A 19185-nucleotide genomic window follows, 5' to 3' on the forward strand; every position below is an offset into this window, starting at 1 on the left:
TCCCGAGAATATGATTCCTTAGTATTTTTTATCCTGGATAATATATCCATAAATGTCTCTATACAATGATGTTCTTCACTATTAATGAATGCTTGGGTCTGAAACCAAGCTTAATAAATGGAGGATTAGTTCAGTTCTGAGTAACACCATCATTCTTTTGCCAGAGAATTAATATTAGAAAAACAGTTGATAGGATGTACTGTTTAATAGTGTTGGCCTTTATCATCCTTACCAAATTAAAAACCATTTTATAGTGTATACTTCTAACCCAGAACACACTTGGTGGCCTAAACTTTCTTGAGCCAAGAAAAAATCTTCAAGATTTTTTGGTTTGATTTTAAGAGCAGAAGTGCACGCCTAATGTTTACCACGTGGTAATTTCTTAAATAATTACAAGTAAAACTGATGGGAAGCAGTCTTGAGATGTGCCTCATTCTTTGTTGAAGCATGTTTTATTGAGTAGGGATTGTTTAGAAATCATCCGCTAGAAAATAGTCTTCATGAAATGTGAGACTTGAAAGTAGAAAATTAGAGTGAAGTGCCACTGACTATCCATTTCATAGATCACAGAATCATAGACTCACAGAATCATAGAATCATAGAATGGTTTGCATTGGAATGTGCCTTTAAGGTAGTCCAATTCCAACCCCTCTGCCATGGGTAGGGATGCCTCCCACTACTCCAGGTTGCCCGAAGACCCATACAACTTAACCCTAAACATTTCCAGGGGTGGGGCATCCGCAGCTTCTCTGGACAACCTGTTCCAGTGCCTCACCACCCTCTGAGTAAGTTTATTCCTAATATCTAATTTAAATCTACCCTTTTTATTTTAAATCCATAACTCCTTGTTCTATCACTCCACTCCCTGACAGAGTCCCTTCCTAGCTTTCTTGTAGGCCCCCTTTAACTATGGGAAGGCTGTTATAAGGGCCATTTACACCAGTAAGAACATTTATTGCTTTGATTTTGAGTCAGTCCTGAAAATTAAGGCAGAGGAAGAAAGGAGTGAGATGGGAGGAAATAATGATCACAAATAATAATAGTTTATAGCAGAGTAATCTCAGTTAATTGCACTGTATTGTACTTAAGATGTTCTATGACAGACACTTGTGACCAAAGCAAGTTCAGGGTGAAAATACAGTGTTAAGTATTTACTCATTTATAACTTTGTTCCAGGTGAATCTCTTATTGAAATTAATCTGGTTTTGTTACCTGTGCCATCATTTTTAATGCTGACTTTGGTGACTCCAGACAATGCTGCTGTCAATAGCTATGAAGAACCCTCAGTTACAGTTCCACTTAAAAGATCTTGTATGTTAGGTCTATTCATAAAGATACTGTTGTTATTGTTATGGTTATTGCTGTTGTTATTATTATTAGTATGGAATTTTCTCAGAAACAGCACAAAATAGGGTCCTAGTGAACAAATGTGGGAGAGGTAACAAAGTGATTTCTAGTAAATAAAAGAGGAAAGAAAAAAGAAAACTTCTATTATTTTATTTTTTTCTGCTTCTAAAGATGCAAGGGTAAATCTGAAGCAATCCATTTTGTCTTAACAAACTGTCTTTTATAACTATTTTTAGCTCTACCCCACAGGTGAATTAGATAAAAGCACACTTAGAACAGGAACATTTCCTGCAGGTATAAGACAAATACTGATCCTGTCAAAACCTGTTGAGAATTAGCTGGAAAGTTTATATACACTGTGCCTGTACAATTACTTTTTTATTACATTTGAAAGATTAGCTGAAAAATGAAATTTAATCGAAAATTTGTAGGATTTCCCTATCTTTTTTTCTCTGATTTTCTAGTCTGTTGTTTATAGGTGTCCTCCAATGAAGGTACTTCACGATCACACAACAGCTGATACATGAGTGAGATCTGTTTTGCAGATGGCATGATGGATATGGGTCTCACTGAGCATTACAGAATATGCAATGTAGGTTTTTTGCCTGAGTGCAGGAAACTGGGATAGCTGAGCATGGACCTGCTGGTTCAACTGAGGCAGAAGAAGGAAATGCACAGGTGGTGGAAGCAGGGAGATGTGGCCTGGGAAGAGTACCGGGATATTGTCCTCATGTGCAGGGTGTCCTTCAGGAGTGTATCCTGGGACTGATACTGTTTAATATCTTTATCAATGACACAAACTGTGGGATTGAGTGCACCCTTGGCAAGCTTGCAGATGACACTAAGCTGAGTGGTGCAGTCAATACAATAGAAGGAAGAGATGTCACCCAAAGGGACCTGGATAAGCTTGAGTGGGCCAAGTGGGCCAATATGAACTGAATGAGGTTCAACAAGTCCAAGTGCAAGGTGTTGGGTTAGAAACTGGCTGGATAGCCGGGCCCAAAGAGTCGTGGTGAATGGAGCCAAGTCCAGTTGGAGGCCAGTCACTAGTGGCGTCCCCCAGGGCTCGGTGCTGGGGCCGGTCCTCTTTAATATCTTCATCGATGATCTGGACGAGGGCATCGAGTGCACCCTCAGTAAGTTCGCAGATGACACCAAGTTAGGTGCGTGTGTCGATCTGCTTGAGGGTAGGAAAGCTCTGCAGGAGGATCTGGATAGGCTGCACCGATGGGCTGAGGTCAACTGCATGAAGTTTAACAAGGCCAAGTGCCGGGTCCTGCACCTGGGGCGCAATAACCCCAAGCAGAGCTACAGGCTGGGAGAGGAATGGTTGGAGAGCTGCCAGGCAGAGAAGGACCTGGGAGTGATGGTGGATAGTCGGCTGAATATGAGCCAGCAGTGTGCTCAGGTGGCCAAGAAGGCCAACGGCATCCTGGCTTGTATCAGGAACAGTGTGACCAGCAGGGCTAGGGAGGTGATCGTCCCCCTGTACTCAGCTCTGGTGAGGCCGCACCTCGAGTACTGTGTTCAGTTTTGGGCCCCTCGCTACAAGGACATCGAGGTGCTTGAGCGGGTGCAGAGAAGGGCGACGAAGCTGGTGAGGGGCCTGGAGAACAAGTCCTACGAGGAGCGGCTGAGGGAGCTGGGCTTGTTCAGCCTGGAGAAGAGGAGGCTCAGGGGCAACCTTATCGCTCTTTTTAGGTACCTCAAGGGAGGCTGTAACGAGGTGGGGGTTGGCCTGTTCTCCCACGTGCCTGGTGACAGGACGAGGGGGAATGGGTTTAAGTTGAGCCAGGGGAGTTTTAGGCTAGATGTTAGGAAGAACTTCTTCACTGAAAGGGTTGTGAGGCACTGGAACAGGCTGCCCAGGGAAGTGGTGGAGTCACCATCCTTGGAAGTCTTCAAAAGACGTTTAGATGTAGAGCTTAGGGATATGGTTTAGTGGAGGGCTGTTAGCGTTAGGTTGGAGGTTGGACTCGATGACCTTGAGGTCTCTTCCAACCTAGAAAATTCTGTGATTCTGTGATTCTGTGATTTACTCCTTGCTCACATGATGGATGTTTGTTTTAGCTGGCAAACATCTACAAAGCTGCTACGGTTAACAACCTAAACCAGTGTGATGTCCATGTCTGAAAATACAAATATGTGTGCAGAAGAAGACAGGCTCCTCCAGGTGGTAAACCAGTGAAGGATAGGCCTGTGAGAAAGGTGAGAGCTGAGGGATGAGGACATTGCAAAAGCATTGTAACCAGAGAGATAGAAAGGGAGGCAAAATATCTGCATGAAGATTTGTGTGTTGAGGGCAATTGCCTTGCTGGCCAAACCTGCTAAAAAACAGATTTCTTTCCTTCTCTGTCTTGTGGGGAGCTGGGGATCAGCCTCTTCTCACAGATAACTAGTGATAGGACTAGAGGGAATGGCGTCAAGTTGCCCCAGGGGAGGTTTAGGTTTGAAATTAGGAGATATTTCTTCTCAGAAAGAGTAGTCAGGCATTGGAACAGGTTGCCCAGGGGTGGGTTGCACCCACCGTCCCTGGGGGTGTTCAAGAAAAGGTTGGACGTGGCACTGGGTATAGTTTAGGGCATGGCTTAGTGGGTGACATTGGTAGTATTGACATTGGTGACATTGGTAGTAGGGTGATGGTTGGACTGGATGATCTTGAAGGTCTTTTACAACATTAATGATTCTATGATTCTATGACATGGGAGACAGATTCTCTACTTGTGAGACCAGCAACATATGTCAGCATGTCAAACTGTCTGCTCAGTTGCTAATAAAGATGAAAAAATATTTCTGCAGAACATGGTACCCTACTGCCATGACCAAGAAATCAGGCTGATATTTAGGTTTATATACTACTTCCTAGCTTCTATGCCTGCATCATCTAAGACAAGAATCTTTGCTAGTTACTTATCATAGAATCATAGAATGGCTCGGGTTGGAAGGGACTTCCAACCCAAAGATCATGGAATTCCACCCCTCCTGCCATAGGCAGGGATGCCACCACTAGATCAGGATGTCCAAGGCCCCATCCAGCCTGGTCTTGAACATCTCCAGGGATTGGGCATCCACAACTTCTCTGGGCAACCTGTTCCAGTGCCTCACTACCCTTACAGTGAAGATTTTTTTCCTATATGTCTAGTCTAAATCTACCCTCATTTAGTTTAAGACCATTTCCCCTTGTCCTATCATTATCTACCTGAGTAAAGAGACCATCTCCATCTTTTTATAAGACCTCTTTAGGTACTGAAAGGTCACAATGAGGTCACAAAGAAACATGTGTCTCTCTTTTTTTTTTTTTTTTTTTTTTTTTTTTTTTTTCTGATCCTTCCCCATAGCTGTCTTGGAGCCACTGAAAGGCTTAAAAAATGTTAGAGGCAACATAAGATTTCTGAGTATGAGGTGCTTTCTACCTCCTGTTATAGACATGAAGTACCCAAACTGTCCTGTACCCATATAAAGGTCTTGTGTAAGCTTTTATAAACAGAATGTTTAGACACTTTCCCTTGATAGAAAAAAAAAAAAAAAATGTAGGCTGAATGTGTATGCACTATTTATCTCAGACCTCTGGTCTGTGTACAGCTTTTCAAACTGTGATCCTAGCTTTTTTTTTTTTTTTCTTAAGATTTTAGGTTGTGTTTGTGCACACAAACTCCATGATGATTTTCTCTGCTAACAGATTTAATATAATTTTATTTTTTCCCAATTAATTTTCAAATCGTCAATTTGTCTCCATTTCAGGTTGATGACAGGAGGGTGGGATTTTGTCCGAAGCCTCATCCTAAATATATACACATTCATACAATTATACTACATATCAGAAGGTCCTCCAGGAAGTTAATATTTCCAAATTTGGAATGAAAGCATATTATCATAATCTTCAAAGGCCTGGCAATGTATGATGAATAAATTAGTGGAAAAAAATTAAAGTCCAAGGATATGTGGGAAAATTGTCTATATAGTAAATATTATATTCATTTCTGAGACAACCAGTAACTGCCATTATAGATACCGACACTTATCCCTCTCCTGAGACTGATATTATCAGTACACCCAGAATCCTCTTGTACTCTGTAATCTTCTTAAAAGGTCATGTGATTTAAAACCATTTAAAGAAAGGAAAAAAAAAAAGAAAAAAAAAAAAAAGAGAGAGAGAGAGAGAGAAATATATATTGTTTTTCACTAATAAAAGAAACATTTGATTCTCTAACAAGGAAATGGGATTCTCCAGTCCTAAATGGGCAATAAAATAAAAACAATATTCTGTTATTTGGAGAACAGTGACAGAAATGATGCTGACAGCTTTTTCTCAGATCAGCCCTAGTACTCTTACTCTTTCCTGGGTGAGGAGAGATTGGTGGGAAGAAGTCTTCTCCAGGATGTGCTGTTTAAAAGGACCATGTTTACTCCTGGCTTGCTATCCAGCATAGGGTTGGATACTGACATTTGGATCTGTATAGGGATTGTGGGCAGATTAAGCAAAGCAGAAGCAGGCAAAATCTTGTTGGCAGATAGGGTATTTGAATCTAATGCTCATGACTGTACTTTAACATTGCAAAACCCAGGTAGCATAAAACATATGCATACAGATTTATGTGAAAGCTATGTGAAAGTATGTTACCAATATCTAGTGACACAGAGGTACTCCAGGGGAACCACAGAGCATTGCAGGAGAGTCCCAGGAGATGGTAGATGGGCTGACTGCTTTTACTGTACTTCTCATATTTGTAAGAGTTGTTTTCACACTATAGATTATTATTATTTTTAAACAAGAATGTGATTGGTTTCAAAGAGTTTAGTTTGTCTACTTTCCAGGCAGTTAAACTTTCCCATGGCATGGTCTTATATCGAATGCAATTGATGTTGTTTTGTTTCACTCATCTGTTTCATTTTTTGAGAATTCATCCTCTGTCTGCACCAATAGTGAACATCTTATATGACTATCTTAAAACAGGATCTTTGTTGGTGTTTTTGGAGGAGAAGATTAAAGATCGAGTAATAGAAGTCTTGGAGGTAGTTCTCCAAGGAATAGTTTGTTTTCCCTTTGACCTTCTGTACTGGGTTTACGTGGTAAAGTTTTGATAGCAGAGGGGCTGCAGGGGTGGCCTCTCTGAGCAAATCCCAGCAGCTGCCCCAGGCCAGCTCCTGCTGGCTCCAAAAAGTACCTACTGCTGGCCAGAGACAAGCCAGTAAGTGATGCTGGTTGGGCCTCAGGGAAGGTAGGAAACTGACTGAAGGAAGGAAAAAAAAAAATATATATATATATATATATATGTTGTATTATATATATATATATATATATATATATATATATATATATATATATATAATATATAATATATAAATAATATATATATATAATATATATAAATAATATATATATATAATATATATATAATATAACATATAAATTATATATATATATATATATATATATATATATAAATAATATATATATACACCTGCTGTGCTACAGCACCTGGGAGAGAGAAGAGTAATAACCAGCTGTGCAGCAGGGGGGCAGGAGGTGCTGCAGGCATGCAGCAGCAGTTCCCCTGTGGCCTGTGGAGAGGCCCCTGGTGGGGCAGGCAGTCCCCCTGCAGCCCATGGGTCCCACATGGAGCAGATCTCCACACTGCAACCCATGGAGAGCCCCCGCAGGAGCAGGTCCCAGGCCGGAGCTGCAGCCCATGGAGAGGAGCCCACGCAGGAGCAGGGGGTCTGGGGGGAGCTGCCACCCACCCATGGGGGACCCGTGTTGGAGCAGTTTGCTCCTGGGGGATGGACCCCATGGTACAGAGCTGTGTGGGAGCAGCTCTTGAAGAACTGCTGCCTGTAGGCAGCCTCTGCAGGCTCAGTTTGGGAAGGATGGCATCCCGTGGGAGGGACCCCACGTGGAGCAGGGGCAGAGAGTGACCGTGAAGGAGTGGCAGAGATGAAGCATCAGGAACTGACCCTAGCCCCCATTCCCTGTTCTTCTGTGTCAGGAGGTGAAAGAGGATGATGGGGTGAAGGAGTTTTACGTTGCTTTAGTTTCTCACTGCTCTAGTCTGCTTGTGATAGGCAATAAATTAATCTCCATATGCTGAGTTTGATTTCTCTGTGACAGTGATGGTCAAGTGACCTGCCTGTCCTTACCTGAACACCTGAGCTCTTTCCATTGTATTTCCCCCATTCCCTTTGAGGAGGGGGAATGATAGAGCAGCTGTGGTGGAGTTCAGCTGCCCAGAACTGTAAAACCACACCTCCACAGTGCTTGGAGAAATAAACTCTTTAGTTTGGGAGTCTAGAACCAGACTAGCATGTTCATTAGGCTCAAGCCAATTGGTTTAGGCCATTAGTTTCAGTTTCCAAAAGCGCAGTTTCCAAAGATGCTTAGGACTGTACATTTGAGAAAGACTTGCATAAAATTGGGGCAGTCTACATGGCAAAATCATGGGTTTGTATTTTCTGTGTGGATAGGAGAAGCTAGTAAGTCTGCATGACTTTCCAAGCACAGAATGAAGGAGAGAAGCCAGGGCATTTGGTCTCTAACACAGCATGCTTCAGCCTAAGAGTCACTGCAGGAGGGAGATGTTTGATGGCAGTGTAAAATTCTCTATAGTGTGGTGAGAATGTCTGAAGATGGCAACAATTATCATTTTCGAATTGCCTTAAAAGAATAATCCATAATATTTCTTTCAGAGAACTATCACAGTATTTAAAATTAGAGCTGTGGGAACTCTGTGGGGAAAAATCTGCCTGGCAAGGAACTTGCATTTGATTTTTGTTGTTGTTGTTGTTGTTATTTTTTCTTTAAAAAATTGAAAATCTCTTTCAACTTTGTGAAGCTGAGCACAACCACAGTAAAGTCCATAGAAAATTCAGCTGCCAAATTAAAATAATGAAACTTGTGCTCATAGTGCTAAGCAATTGGTCTTAATATTTTTTGCCATCATTGTAATCATATGCAATGGAAGAACTGCGGTCATTGCAACTCATGACCTCCAAGTTTACTTTGCTCCTCCCCCCCCCCCAGGTTTTATTTATTTATTTATTTTTTCCTAGCACAAGTCTGAAAGTATTTCATTTTCTGTGCTATAAACCAAGGCTAAGTGAGGATGTTGAATTAGGTTTTCTTGCTGGTGACTGAATTTTTCAAAACAATTGCCCACTTCCTCTGAGTTGTTGCTCTGTTGAGCACTTTTCCATGACGAGCCTTAATTTAATTACATTGCTTAAATTATTCAAGTATATTAAGCATAGCATCTATGCCAAATAAGGATGGTGGTACTGCATGTAAAATGATTTGATTGTTTCAGTATCAGAATCTTAACATTTCCATTTTCAATGTCTAATCACAGATTTTCAACCACAAAAGCCACTAGAATTCACAAAGGTAGGTAGCATATAAAGCTCGTCCTGTATTTTCTCCCCTTCCCTTCCCTTCCCTTCCCTTCCCTTCCCTTCCCTTCCCTTCCCTTCCCTTCCCTTCCCTTCCCTTCCCTTCCCTTCCCTTCCCTTCCCTTCCCTTCCCTTCCCTTCCCTTCCCTTCCCTTCCCTTCCCTTCCCTTCCCTTCCCTTCCCTTCCCTTCCCTTCCCTTCCCTTCCCTTCCCTTCCCTTCCCTTCCCTTCCCTTCCCTTCCCTTCCCTTCCCTTCCCTTCCCTTCCCTTCCCTTCCCTTCCCTTCCCTTCCCTTCCCTTCCCTTCCCTTCCCTTCCCTTCCCTTCCCTTCATTCTACTCTAACAAATCCTCAGAAATCCATTACTTATGACGGGAAAGTGATATAGGGAAAAACAGCAACAACAAACTCAAAACAGAAAAAGTAGAATTTTAGACACATTTATTAAGTGTCTTTGTAATGGTATATCCTGAATTGCTCTGCACTATCTTCAAAATAATTTTTGGCAAATTGGCTGTTGCTCAACATTCAATAAATTTTGTTTCCTCTCTCAATTAAGTAACACATTATGACATTCACAATAGGCAGGGTGAGTTTGCCAAAATGCAATCAAACACTCAATTGCAGCCTTTCTTGGGCCATGTTTTGGAAGGGCGTTTCTGCTGGAGAAAAAGATTCAGTGTTGTTTTGACAGATCCACACTAATGTGAAAAATCTGGCTCATGGAACCATGATGCCTGCTTGCTCAATGCCTAGTATAGCTTCCTAGCTGTAGATTAAAAATAGCAGGACTTGGCTATATATATGGAAATACAAATTGCCATGATGGAGGAAATCTTTCTGCGTTGGCGGTGTTATTTTAAATTCTCTTATTAGTGGTTTTTATCACAGCATGAACATCAAAAAGGCGTTGGTCTTTTATTTTAAGGGGAGGAACTGAAATGTAAATGGTGATACCATCTAAAACTGCTGCAAGCCGTCTGCTAAGCAAAAGGCAAAACTGCATATGCAGGATTCTAAAGTTAGACGCATACATTCTCATCTCTGTTTTGGCATTCTGGTGAGTGTTCTCAGCATTTAGAGTGCTGAGAACCTCCAGATGGCAAAAAGATAAATGGAAGCTACATTTCAGAATATGAACTCTTGGATGCCAAAATTCATCTGTTCTGTCTTAGCTACCTGAAGAGAGAAAATTAATGTAGATCATATTTTGGTAGTATGTGAAAAGAAAGATACTTTGCTGAGATAAACATTTGGTTATACTCAGGTAATCTGTTGTCTATATCTCATTTATATAAGTCCAGTAGGTAAAGTTTCAAATGTAATTTTTGTCACAGTACTAGGGCCTGGAACAAAATGGAATTTACATTGTGTTCTAGGAGAATGAATGAATTATATTCCTTTTCACTCTCATAAAGTGTCTAGTGTAGAAAAAAATCTCCAGAAAATTTTTCTAACCCCTAAAAATAACTGACTGCTACCTACTGTGAAAATTATGAAGTGATTTATTACAGATCTGTCCCCCTCATAATATGCTGACCTACTTAAAATATATCCAAATGCTCTAAGACGAAGGAGGCATAATGTACCTGTATTTGTCATGGAGAATGTTGTTCAAATACATTTCTACCAAATGAGTAAGTTAAATAACTGCAGAAATGCCCTGGGATTTCATATTTGCTATTAGGTTCCACAGAGTAAACACTCAGGTGGTGAAAGGAGAAATTAAACCCTTCTCCTATCTTGTAATGCCATAGCTTTAAAATGAGAATGCATTTTGCAAAGTTCAGCAAGTCATATATTTTGGTTCCACATTATAGAAAGCACTGGGAAATGAATATGCAAATCACCTGATTCCCATATTCATACAAGCTCCCAGGCATGGAAAGTGATTCTTTCTGCCATCAATTTCCTGTTTTGTGGTCTACCACCAGCTAAATCACAGATACATTTTGCCTCAATCCTCTGAATAAACATTCTTCACATTCTTGGAGAGAAGAGATGCCAAAGAGGCAGCATGTGAGAGTGATGTTCATATGGAAGGGAGAGCAATGCATACATAGCCAGTAAGGGAAATGTATGGTATCTGATGTAGAGGACCAAGAAGATTCCTCTGTCTCCTGTGTATATGACAGATCCAAATGGATTCCAGCAGGTGATAGAAGCAGGCCTGAACACCCAGTTGTCCCAGATTGCCCTCTAGCCTGTTTAATCACTTCCACAAACTCAAGACGGAGAAATTTTGTATTCACATCTTTTCCCCAACACACCACAATTTTGGTGAGCTGCTAAATATGGGTGATTTTAAATGTCCTCCAATATCCTTTTAGAGAACTTTGATTAAAATGCATTGGAGGTATTTTGGTGTGGCAAAGAAAATTCTGTCAATTTAAATTACAACCTCCAAACTAAATAATTAGATACATGTCTTCCTGGCACTGTTCTGCACAGATGAATCTGTAGACTCCAGCAGGCTTAACACAGTTGCAGCAAATAACCACAATAATGATAAACTAAAGCAAATAATATTTTCACTGAAAAATCTTTTTTAAAGTTTTTTTTCCTCTATCATCTCACCACTGCCATAGAAATGTTATATTCTTAAATAATGTGCAAGACTACATACTAGCTATGCCCATGCTGAGAAAATAGGCATTAAAAGTAACCTTCGACTTTTTGAAAACAGTTATTTCATTATATCTTAACAGCCTAATAAATTATTCTCTATCAGGGAATTGTATTTTGGCTTCGAAACACTGACCTTGCAGACCACTACATAAATTAAGATGCAAGAGTAGTTTGCAAATCCAGTCTTCTGATGTGCCCAGTTTATACTTCTGATCAGAAGATAACAATGTGGCCATTTCAAGCACAAGAGAAAAATGGAAAATCTCTGTTTCATTTGAGGCAACAGTAACAGCTTGTACTACTAAATAGATGTTTGGAGATTGAGTGGGTACTGTTGTTCCTGAGGCATATCTGAATCAGGACAGAGACTCTAAGAACAGAAGAAGGCGGGTTATAGGTAAAGAACAGAAGCCGTGGGAAAACAAGTGAATCCTTAATATTTATGATAGACAACACCACTTTTCTGCAGTTAGTATATGACAGACAATACTTTTAAGGGGTGGCTAAGTAGCAGCATGGAAGGAATTTGCATTTTTTTCCTAGCTGCTTTTTAGCATATTCATGTTGCCTGGGTGGGTGGGGGGACATGCTAGAGTCCAGAGCACAAGAGACATTACCAACAGATACTCTGCAGTATACAGCATGAACGCAGTCCAAAACTGTGAATCCATTCTGCAAATATGCAGGATAGGAACAAATTATACTACAAGAGGATCACCTTCTGCTTTCTTTCCAGAGCAATGTGTGGTCCCCTCAATATATTTAATTCCTCTTCATTTTCATAATATAATTCCCATGTTCTCATGCAACCTTCTGTGTAAGATTCAACCATGCAACTTGTTTTTCAGGGCATAGTAAAACTTTTTTTTTCATGCAGTATAATAATACTACATAATTCATATAGCTTGCTTCTCTGCAAATGGTTCTACAGTGCAGCAAGCATGGTTGTGCACTATACCTTATTTCTGGTGTCCTGAAAGACATCTGCATTAAGGTGTACATCAGTAAAGTGAGACCGATATCAATAAAACTAATTTAAAATGTTGTCACATGTCACAAAAACCTTTAGGAGAAGCAAAAGCATTCTGTAGATGTACCCATATTTTTCCCAGAGTAGGACCCAAGATAGTAGTAGATAAACAGTAAACATGACTTCTTCATATCAGTTTTTGAGGGTATCTCTGCAATTATGATCAGAAAACACACATACTTATAGTATTCCAAAACATCCTGATTTGAGATCTAGTTCTTCATGTTTAGTCCTGGCATCTCATGAAATCATATCTGCTTATATGTGAGGCCAACCTTGGCTTTATGATGCAGAGTATGGAAAACAGTATCTACTGATGTGAGAGAATATAAAAGACTCTAATATCCTATTTTCTTATTTCCAATCACCAGCCACACCCCTGCCCAGGAAAAGCAAAGCTAATGTGAATAGGTGGACAGGAATGGATGACCAATGGTCTCAAATGCCATAGAGGAATCTCCAAAAATGAACTGGGATGTGTGTCCTTTTATACTTTGTCTTATAGAAAAGAGCAAAAATAACAGCTATTTTTTGTAGTTCACAAGATTTGTGATGACCATCAATTAGGATAGATATGGGGCTTGGGGTTTTTATACCCTAATTTTTCTTTTTGTTGTTCTCTATCACTTCTGGCATATCTTCAGAGTGCATAGCTAGTTCTGAACCAAAAGGGAACAGGAAATGTATAATTCTTGGATACAGAAAGTTATATATAGCCTGCTTAGTCCTCACATTCCTTTGTGTAGTATGTGTTTCATCTTGCAGAGTAGATTGTTATGGTATATCATCTATCAACACAACATTAACTTATTTTAGTTTTTAGACTGTTGTTTTAAGTTAGGATTTATTTTTTATTTTATTTATTTATTATTTTTTTTTATAGAAGTTGTCCCCTAAGGAATTTATGACTTATCCGGAAAAAAAAAAAAAAAAAAAAAAAAAAAGTGTACTCTGAGTTCTCCACTTGGCAGTTAATATGGTCAAATAAAAACTGGAGGACAAGTTAATAATTGCCAGATCTTGTATAAAGTTTAATCCTGAAGACAATTCCTTGTCTTTACTTGAAATCATTTTTTATAAGTGAATCTTGAAGTTCATTTTTGCAACTGAATCTAAAAGAATACTGACTCAAAGCAAAAGTTCAAATTCTGTTTGCTTTAAGTAAGCAATATAGTCACTGGGCAAAACATGCAAATGTCGTTTGCTAAAAAAAATATATATATATATTTTTTTTCCTCTGTTAAGTACATGTTTATTATAAAAAAAAAAAAAAAGGCAACTATGTAATCTATTATTTAGATATTACAGTCACTGCACAGCTCACATCTTACCACACTGTTGTCTTTTCTGCTTTGATAAATTCAGTTCAAAAATAGGAAGAAGCTGGGTAAACTAAGCCTGAACAAATTACATTACATCAATGGATTTCACATGGAAAACAGCGAGAAAAATGTGCAGCCACAAGGGCATCTCTTTTGGTGGAAGTACCTGCCCCTGTTTGTTCAGTTCATAAATTCTCTGGGGTTATTACAAGATTCAAAATACTTGTGTAGCTATATTAATGAGTAGAGCGGTATGATATCTTTCGTTAGACAATGACCCATTCTGGATCTCAGTGACCCCTATTAATGTATTCTTACTTCCTTCACATCTTGGCTACATTGCAGCAATTGTGATATACTGCAGTAAGAGCTTCCAGCTTTCTGTAGGAAGCTCCATCCAATCAAGAGTGTTTGGAGCTGTCTTCTCAAAACACAGTTATGAGCCATAAATTCTGTTGCTCATAGCTGTGTTAATAGAAAAGTAGACATACTCTGTCCTTCTCAAGCAAAGACATATTTAATAAAGTCCATTGGCAACTTTTACCCCAACAAAATAAAAGTTTTATTGATGAACATACAACAAATTATTACTGGGAAAAAGAAAAAAAGAAGAAAAAAAAGAAAAAAAAAAAAACATAATTTACAGCATTTAATCACCCTCGATGAAGACGGTTTTTTGTTGTTGTTGTTGTTGTTGGTTGGTTGGTTGGTTGGTTGGTTTTTAATATATCAAATGAGAAATTCCAATGCTGCAACTTTTGTCCCTTTCCCATCTTCTCACCATGCTCATTGGAGAAGAGTCTGATTCACCAGTCTAATCAGTCTATAATGACTGATTAGGTAGCTGAAGACTAGGTAGCTGAAGACATCAACTAGATTAGTTCAGGCTGAACAAAACCAGCACTCCTTTGGGAGGAACTACAGAGGTGTCTGTACAGGTGGTGAGGAAGCAGAGTCCTTGGGCACATGATATACATGTAATACACCAAAATATCTACCTAGTTGCAACCATAAGTTTATGTAGGTAGTAACTCATGATGGCAGTAATTTGTAAAATTCCTGATCATTGTTGCTTTTCATGCACAAGACATCACTGAGTTTGTCTATGTAAGACTTTTTCTGATAAAGCAGAAGATAAATACAAGCAAACAGCACCGATAGATGTGACAGGTGAATGAAGGTGTGTAAACTAATTACAATAAAATATCTGCCTATGTGTGCTTTATAAAGACCTTCTTCATGTCAAACAAGTAGTAGATGAGATTCTCCTGAAACACAGGCTCTATCCAAGCAGGCAGTACTGTTAATTCTGGAGATTCTTAGTCCAGTTCTTAGGGTGTTGTCCATGGTGGCAACAAAATCATCATCCACTCTTAGAGAATAGGAAAGCCTCAAAACAGTTGTGAGATTCTTTCCACAGGATTTTATCTATTGGTCACTTATGTTCAAGCAATAAAGATATAAGTTTCTTTCCTGGCTATAGGGAACCCCATATGTGTTCTTTTTTTTTTTTTTTTTCACTTGGATTGTACATGTTAGAATGGATTTATCCCTTAAATATTGAATCACTGTAACAGAGTATTTTTATTATTAATTTGTCCCGCACAATGAGAACTACCAAAACAAAGAAAAGGCATCAGAAAATGCTAGTTCTGGTAACAATTTACTTAATGTGCCATTAAGTAACAGGAAAATTGAACAATGAAAAATATAAAAAACATAAAATTTTCCCCAAAATATTCTAAACCACCTCTTCAATGATTAGGAGATTTTACCCTTTTAAGGCAAAGTAGGATATATTTCTTAAAGGAGAAATAGTCAATCTGTCAACTTCTTTCAACATTTTATTTTACATTCTTTTGAGAGGTGAGACTTCCTGATATCACTATGTTTTGAGAAAGAGCAGGTGCTAAATACTGTCTCTGAGTTAACAGTAGCATGTAAGAAAATTGAGATAGGCACTTTAATTTTTGTTTTGATTCCATTTGAGGATGAAAATATTCTAAACAATCTAAGTGTGAATTTATACTGATCACAACCAAATTCTCAAAAACTATTTTTAAGAAATGATTCTGCCACCCACCCTCCACCAAACTAAAACAAGTTCTTTACATTTGAGCTAATGTGTTATGTCAGGCTTGAATCCAATGTAAATTTGTTCAGGTTAGAAACCTTCAATAAGGGGCTTAATAATAAACACTGACAGAAACAGATATCGTTATAATTAACTCTCAGGCATTATATAACATCAAAGGTATATCTGGATCCTTCAATAGAAGTTTTGTCTGAAGTATATCTATTATGTATGTGTTTAGTACAATCTTTTATCTCTCTTCAAGAATACTACTTTGGCTTTGGATGAGTATTTGGCAGGATGTTTTATTGTTATAAGTGCATTCAAAACTGACATAAATTACTATAATAAATGTTCCATCATTTCCCCTTTGGGTATAGGGGAAAGAACCAATATCTGTGTTTCTGTGCTGCGTTATGTAAAAAAAGTTAGATAATCACAAATGGGTGTTGGAAGAGTTCACAGTACTCGTACAATGGCTTTCAATATTGTGCTGCCTTGCATGCTTGGATTCCCCACAGTGGCTTTAGTGCATTGGATTGGTATGTGAGGGCTACAAGGAAGAGCACCCTCATTTATTCTCCTCCACATTTACAGATCATGCAACAGGAATATTAGGTATTAATGGTTGGGCTGAAGTGGTTGCCTGAGTTCTGATCTGCTGAGCCCCCCAGACTTGTTTCAGCCACATGCCTACAATCAAACTGAGGAATAGTTCATTGAATTCAGCACAGCTATCTCGACTAGCACAATGGAGCATCCACAGTGTTCAGGCAATTTGGACAAATTAGATCTTCAATAAAAGAGTTATGAAAAAGGCAGGAGCAATCAGGATAAAAAAAATAATGAAGGTTGTTTGACAGGAAATAAGAGGAGTTTAGGCTGATCTAGAGAAGGACTGAACATTGGTCTGATCTGAGAAGGGACACATGTTAAGGAAAGAACTGGCAAAAACTATATTGGTGCAACCATGTGATGGGAATTGTGAATGTAAATATGGAGTGGCTGAAATCTGAGCACACAATGCCTATATCTATGCTAAAATACAAAAGATTTGGCAGATGGGAAAAGATGCTGACTGACAGCCCCTCCTGTAACAGAACAAAAAACTGCACACTGTTCTCCACTGGTAGACAACCCACGTTTTATCTGTACTTCATTAAGGAATACTGTGTTGAAAAGGAAAGCATATTTATAGCTGCATTTCCATAGAATAAAAATGTTAGTAACAACAAAACTTGACTAGCCTCCCTGGTATTTAGGACACATCTGATTTGTGGGGCGTTGGCTTGGTTGTTTCATGGGGGAAGAGCTTATATGCAAGACTGGATGTGTATGTTAGGAATGGTAAACACTCACAGAAATATTAACACCAGGTATATTCTCACGCAACCACAGAGTCAGCTTGTTCAGGTAGTTCAAGTGGCTGAAAAGTAGCCCAACAACAATAAAAAAGGAATCAAATCAACACCCTAATTTGGTTTATGTTGCAACTGCATGAAGGCTGTTGCTGGCATACAGGGAGGGTGCGGCCATATGGCATCCAAGGCTTAGCTTGGTTTAAACTGATCTTTGATGGCAACAGTTTCAGTGACAAACTTGTGGACAAAATAACAGATACTCATAGCATCACAATCCTCTGCAGAGAAAAAAAGTTGTATTTCAGTCATGTAAAAATGTATTTAGGTGTGCATTGAATTAGTAATGCATGGCTTTTCAGGAAGAATGCATATCATGCCTTATAACCGGCACTAAACATTCAAAAACCAGTATATAGATTTTATTCTGAGATGGTTTCTTATGAAAGTGTAGTACTCAAGGTTGTTGGAAACTAGAATTACCTTTCTGTGGGTAGTTCAGATGCTACAAAACCTTTTTTTTTTTTTTTTTTTTTTTTAAAATATGTATATATATATATATCATTTAAGCTGGAAAAGAGAGTAAAGATTTTCCAGTAAAAAAAAAAAAAAACAAAACAAAACAAAAAAAACTTTCAAACATTAAAATTTATGATCCCCCTGGAGCATTAGATTTTGAGAACATCAAGCATCAAGTGAGGAAGACAACATTCAACAATGAAGCTTCAGCAGGATAAAAGCTGTTCATTTTTATTATTCAGATGAATTACATTATCCGTTGTGTTTGTGGTTTTTTTTGTTGTTGTTATTGTTGTTGTTTTAATATTAAGGCAATAGAAGTATTAATCAAGTCAAACTGACACACTTATATTGCAAGATTGAGATATTCTCCTTTACAGAAAGAAAAATATCCTTGTGATATTAATTTGAAATTATCAGTTATTTTTCAGGGACTTTCTTATGGGAAGAAACAGTTTCACTGGATTTCTGAATATTTGTAAAAATAGTCAGAGTAAAAAGCAGTTGAAGCATTCACTAGTATGTATCCAGGAAATAGACACTGTCAGAAGGAGAAATTCTACAAAGCAGGGCACTCAGTTGTCTCTTAACAGCTCTTTTTTTGTTAGCTTTTACCACTTGTGTTAGATTCAAACTTTTCTGATTATATCATACAGTGAATGGTGTGGATTTCTACAGGAAAGTCAAGAAAACACCAAAAAAATGATATTTCAAAATTAAAAAGATTACCTTATTTTAAAACTAGATATGCATAAATGACTATTCACAAATGTAGCAGAACGTGAACCATAGCACATTTTCTGAACACCTCAAATGGAAAGAAATAATGGCAAAAAAAAAAAAAAAAAAAAAAAAAAAAAAGCATGGAATGTCTATGTTAGCATAACCAAACTCCTGAAATCCCAGACAAACATGCCATTTAATGCTCCAGAAACAGTTTTTCATTTTTCCTCTCAAAGTCAGTGAGAATGGAGGGCAATTTCAGAATCTCAGCTAGCGTGATGCACTACTTTTTGGGCTTTACTTTTCAAAAATATATGTGAACAAACTTGGAGACCCCAAGGTAGGTCAGCCTTGCTTCATGCAAATTATGGAAAACCTGTTATATGAGGAAAAATGGAAAGAAGTGGTACTTTTAAAAATAAGGAAGAAAAGACAGAGAGAAAATACAAGTGTACTGACATATGTAGAAGTCTGGTGGAGGGATCCTAGATGTGACAAACCCAAATTATATCAAAGGAGATTCCAATTATGCAGTGGGAAGAATATTAAAAAAAAAAAAAAAAAAAAAAAAGTTTACAATGTGCAGAAAAGTTTACTACAGGATTCTTTCTTTTCTTTTATTTATATTTTTTTTACTCAAAATATATCCTTTTTAGTAAGAATGAAATATTATGTGCAGTTGTGCAAGATAAGAAATGTCTTCATTTGTCCTTGTAATGATAAAACAAGATGAAAATTTCCACTTGGTACTTGGTAATTACATAGACAGACTCTAAAAACTATTCAGACCAATATTGGTATG

The 19185-nt window shown here is 38.3% G+C and overlaps 1 long non-coding RNA gene across 1 annotated transcript in view; it reads left to right on the forward strand.

Moving 5' to 3' along the window:
• LOC311426937 overlaps window positions 1–19185 on the forward strand; it is a 133872-nt gene that overhangs the window by 66002 nt on the left and 48685 nt on the right. The window contains exon 2 of the long non-coding RNA XR_014687118.1: window positions 8691–8725. This is a non-coding gene — a long non-coding RNA (uncharacterized lncRNA). The remainder of the gene's footprint in view (window positions 1–8690; window positions 8726–19185) is intronic.

This window comes from Aythya ferina (assembly GCF_964211825.1).
Source record: "Aythya ferina genome assembly, chromosome: Z".
NCBI classification, from domain to species: Eukaryota; Metazoa; Chordata; class Aves; order Anseriformes; family Anatidae; genus Aythya; species Aythya ferina.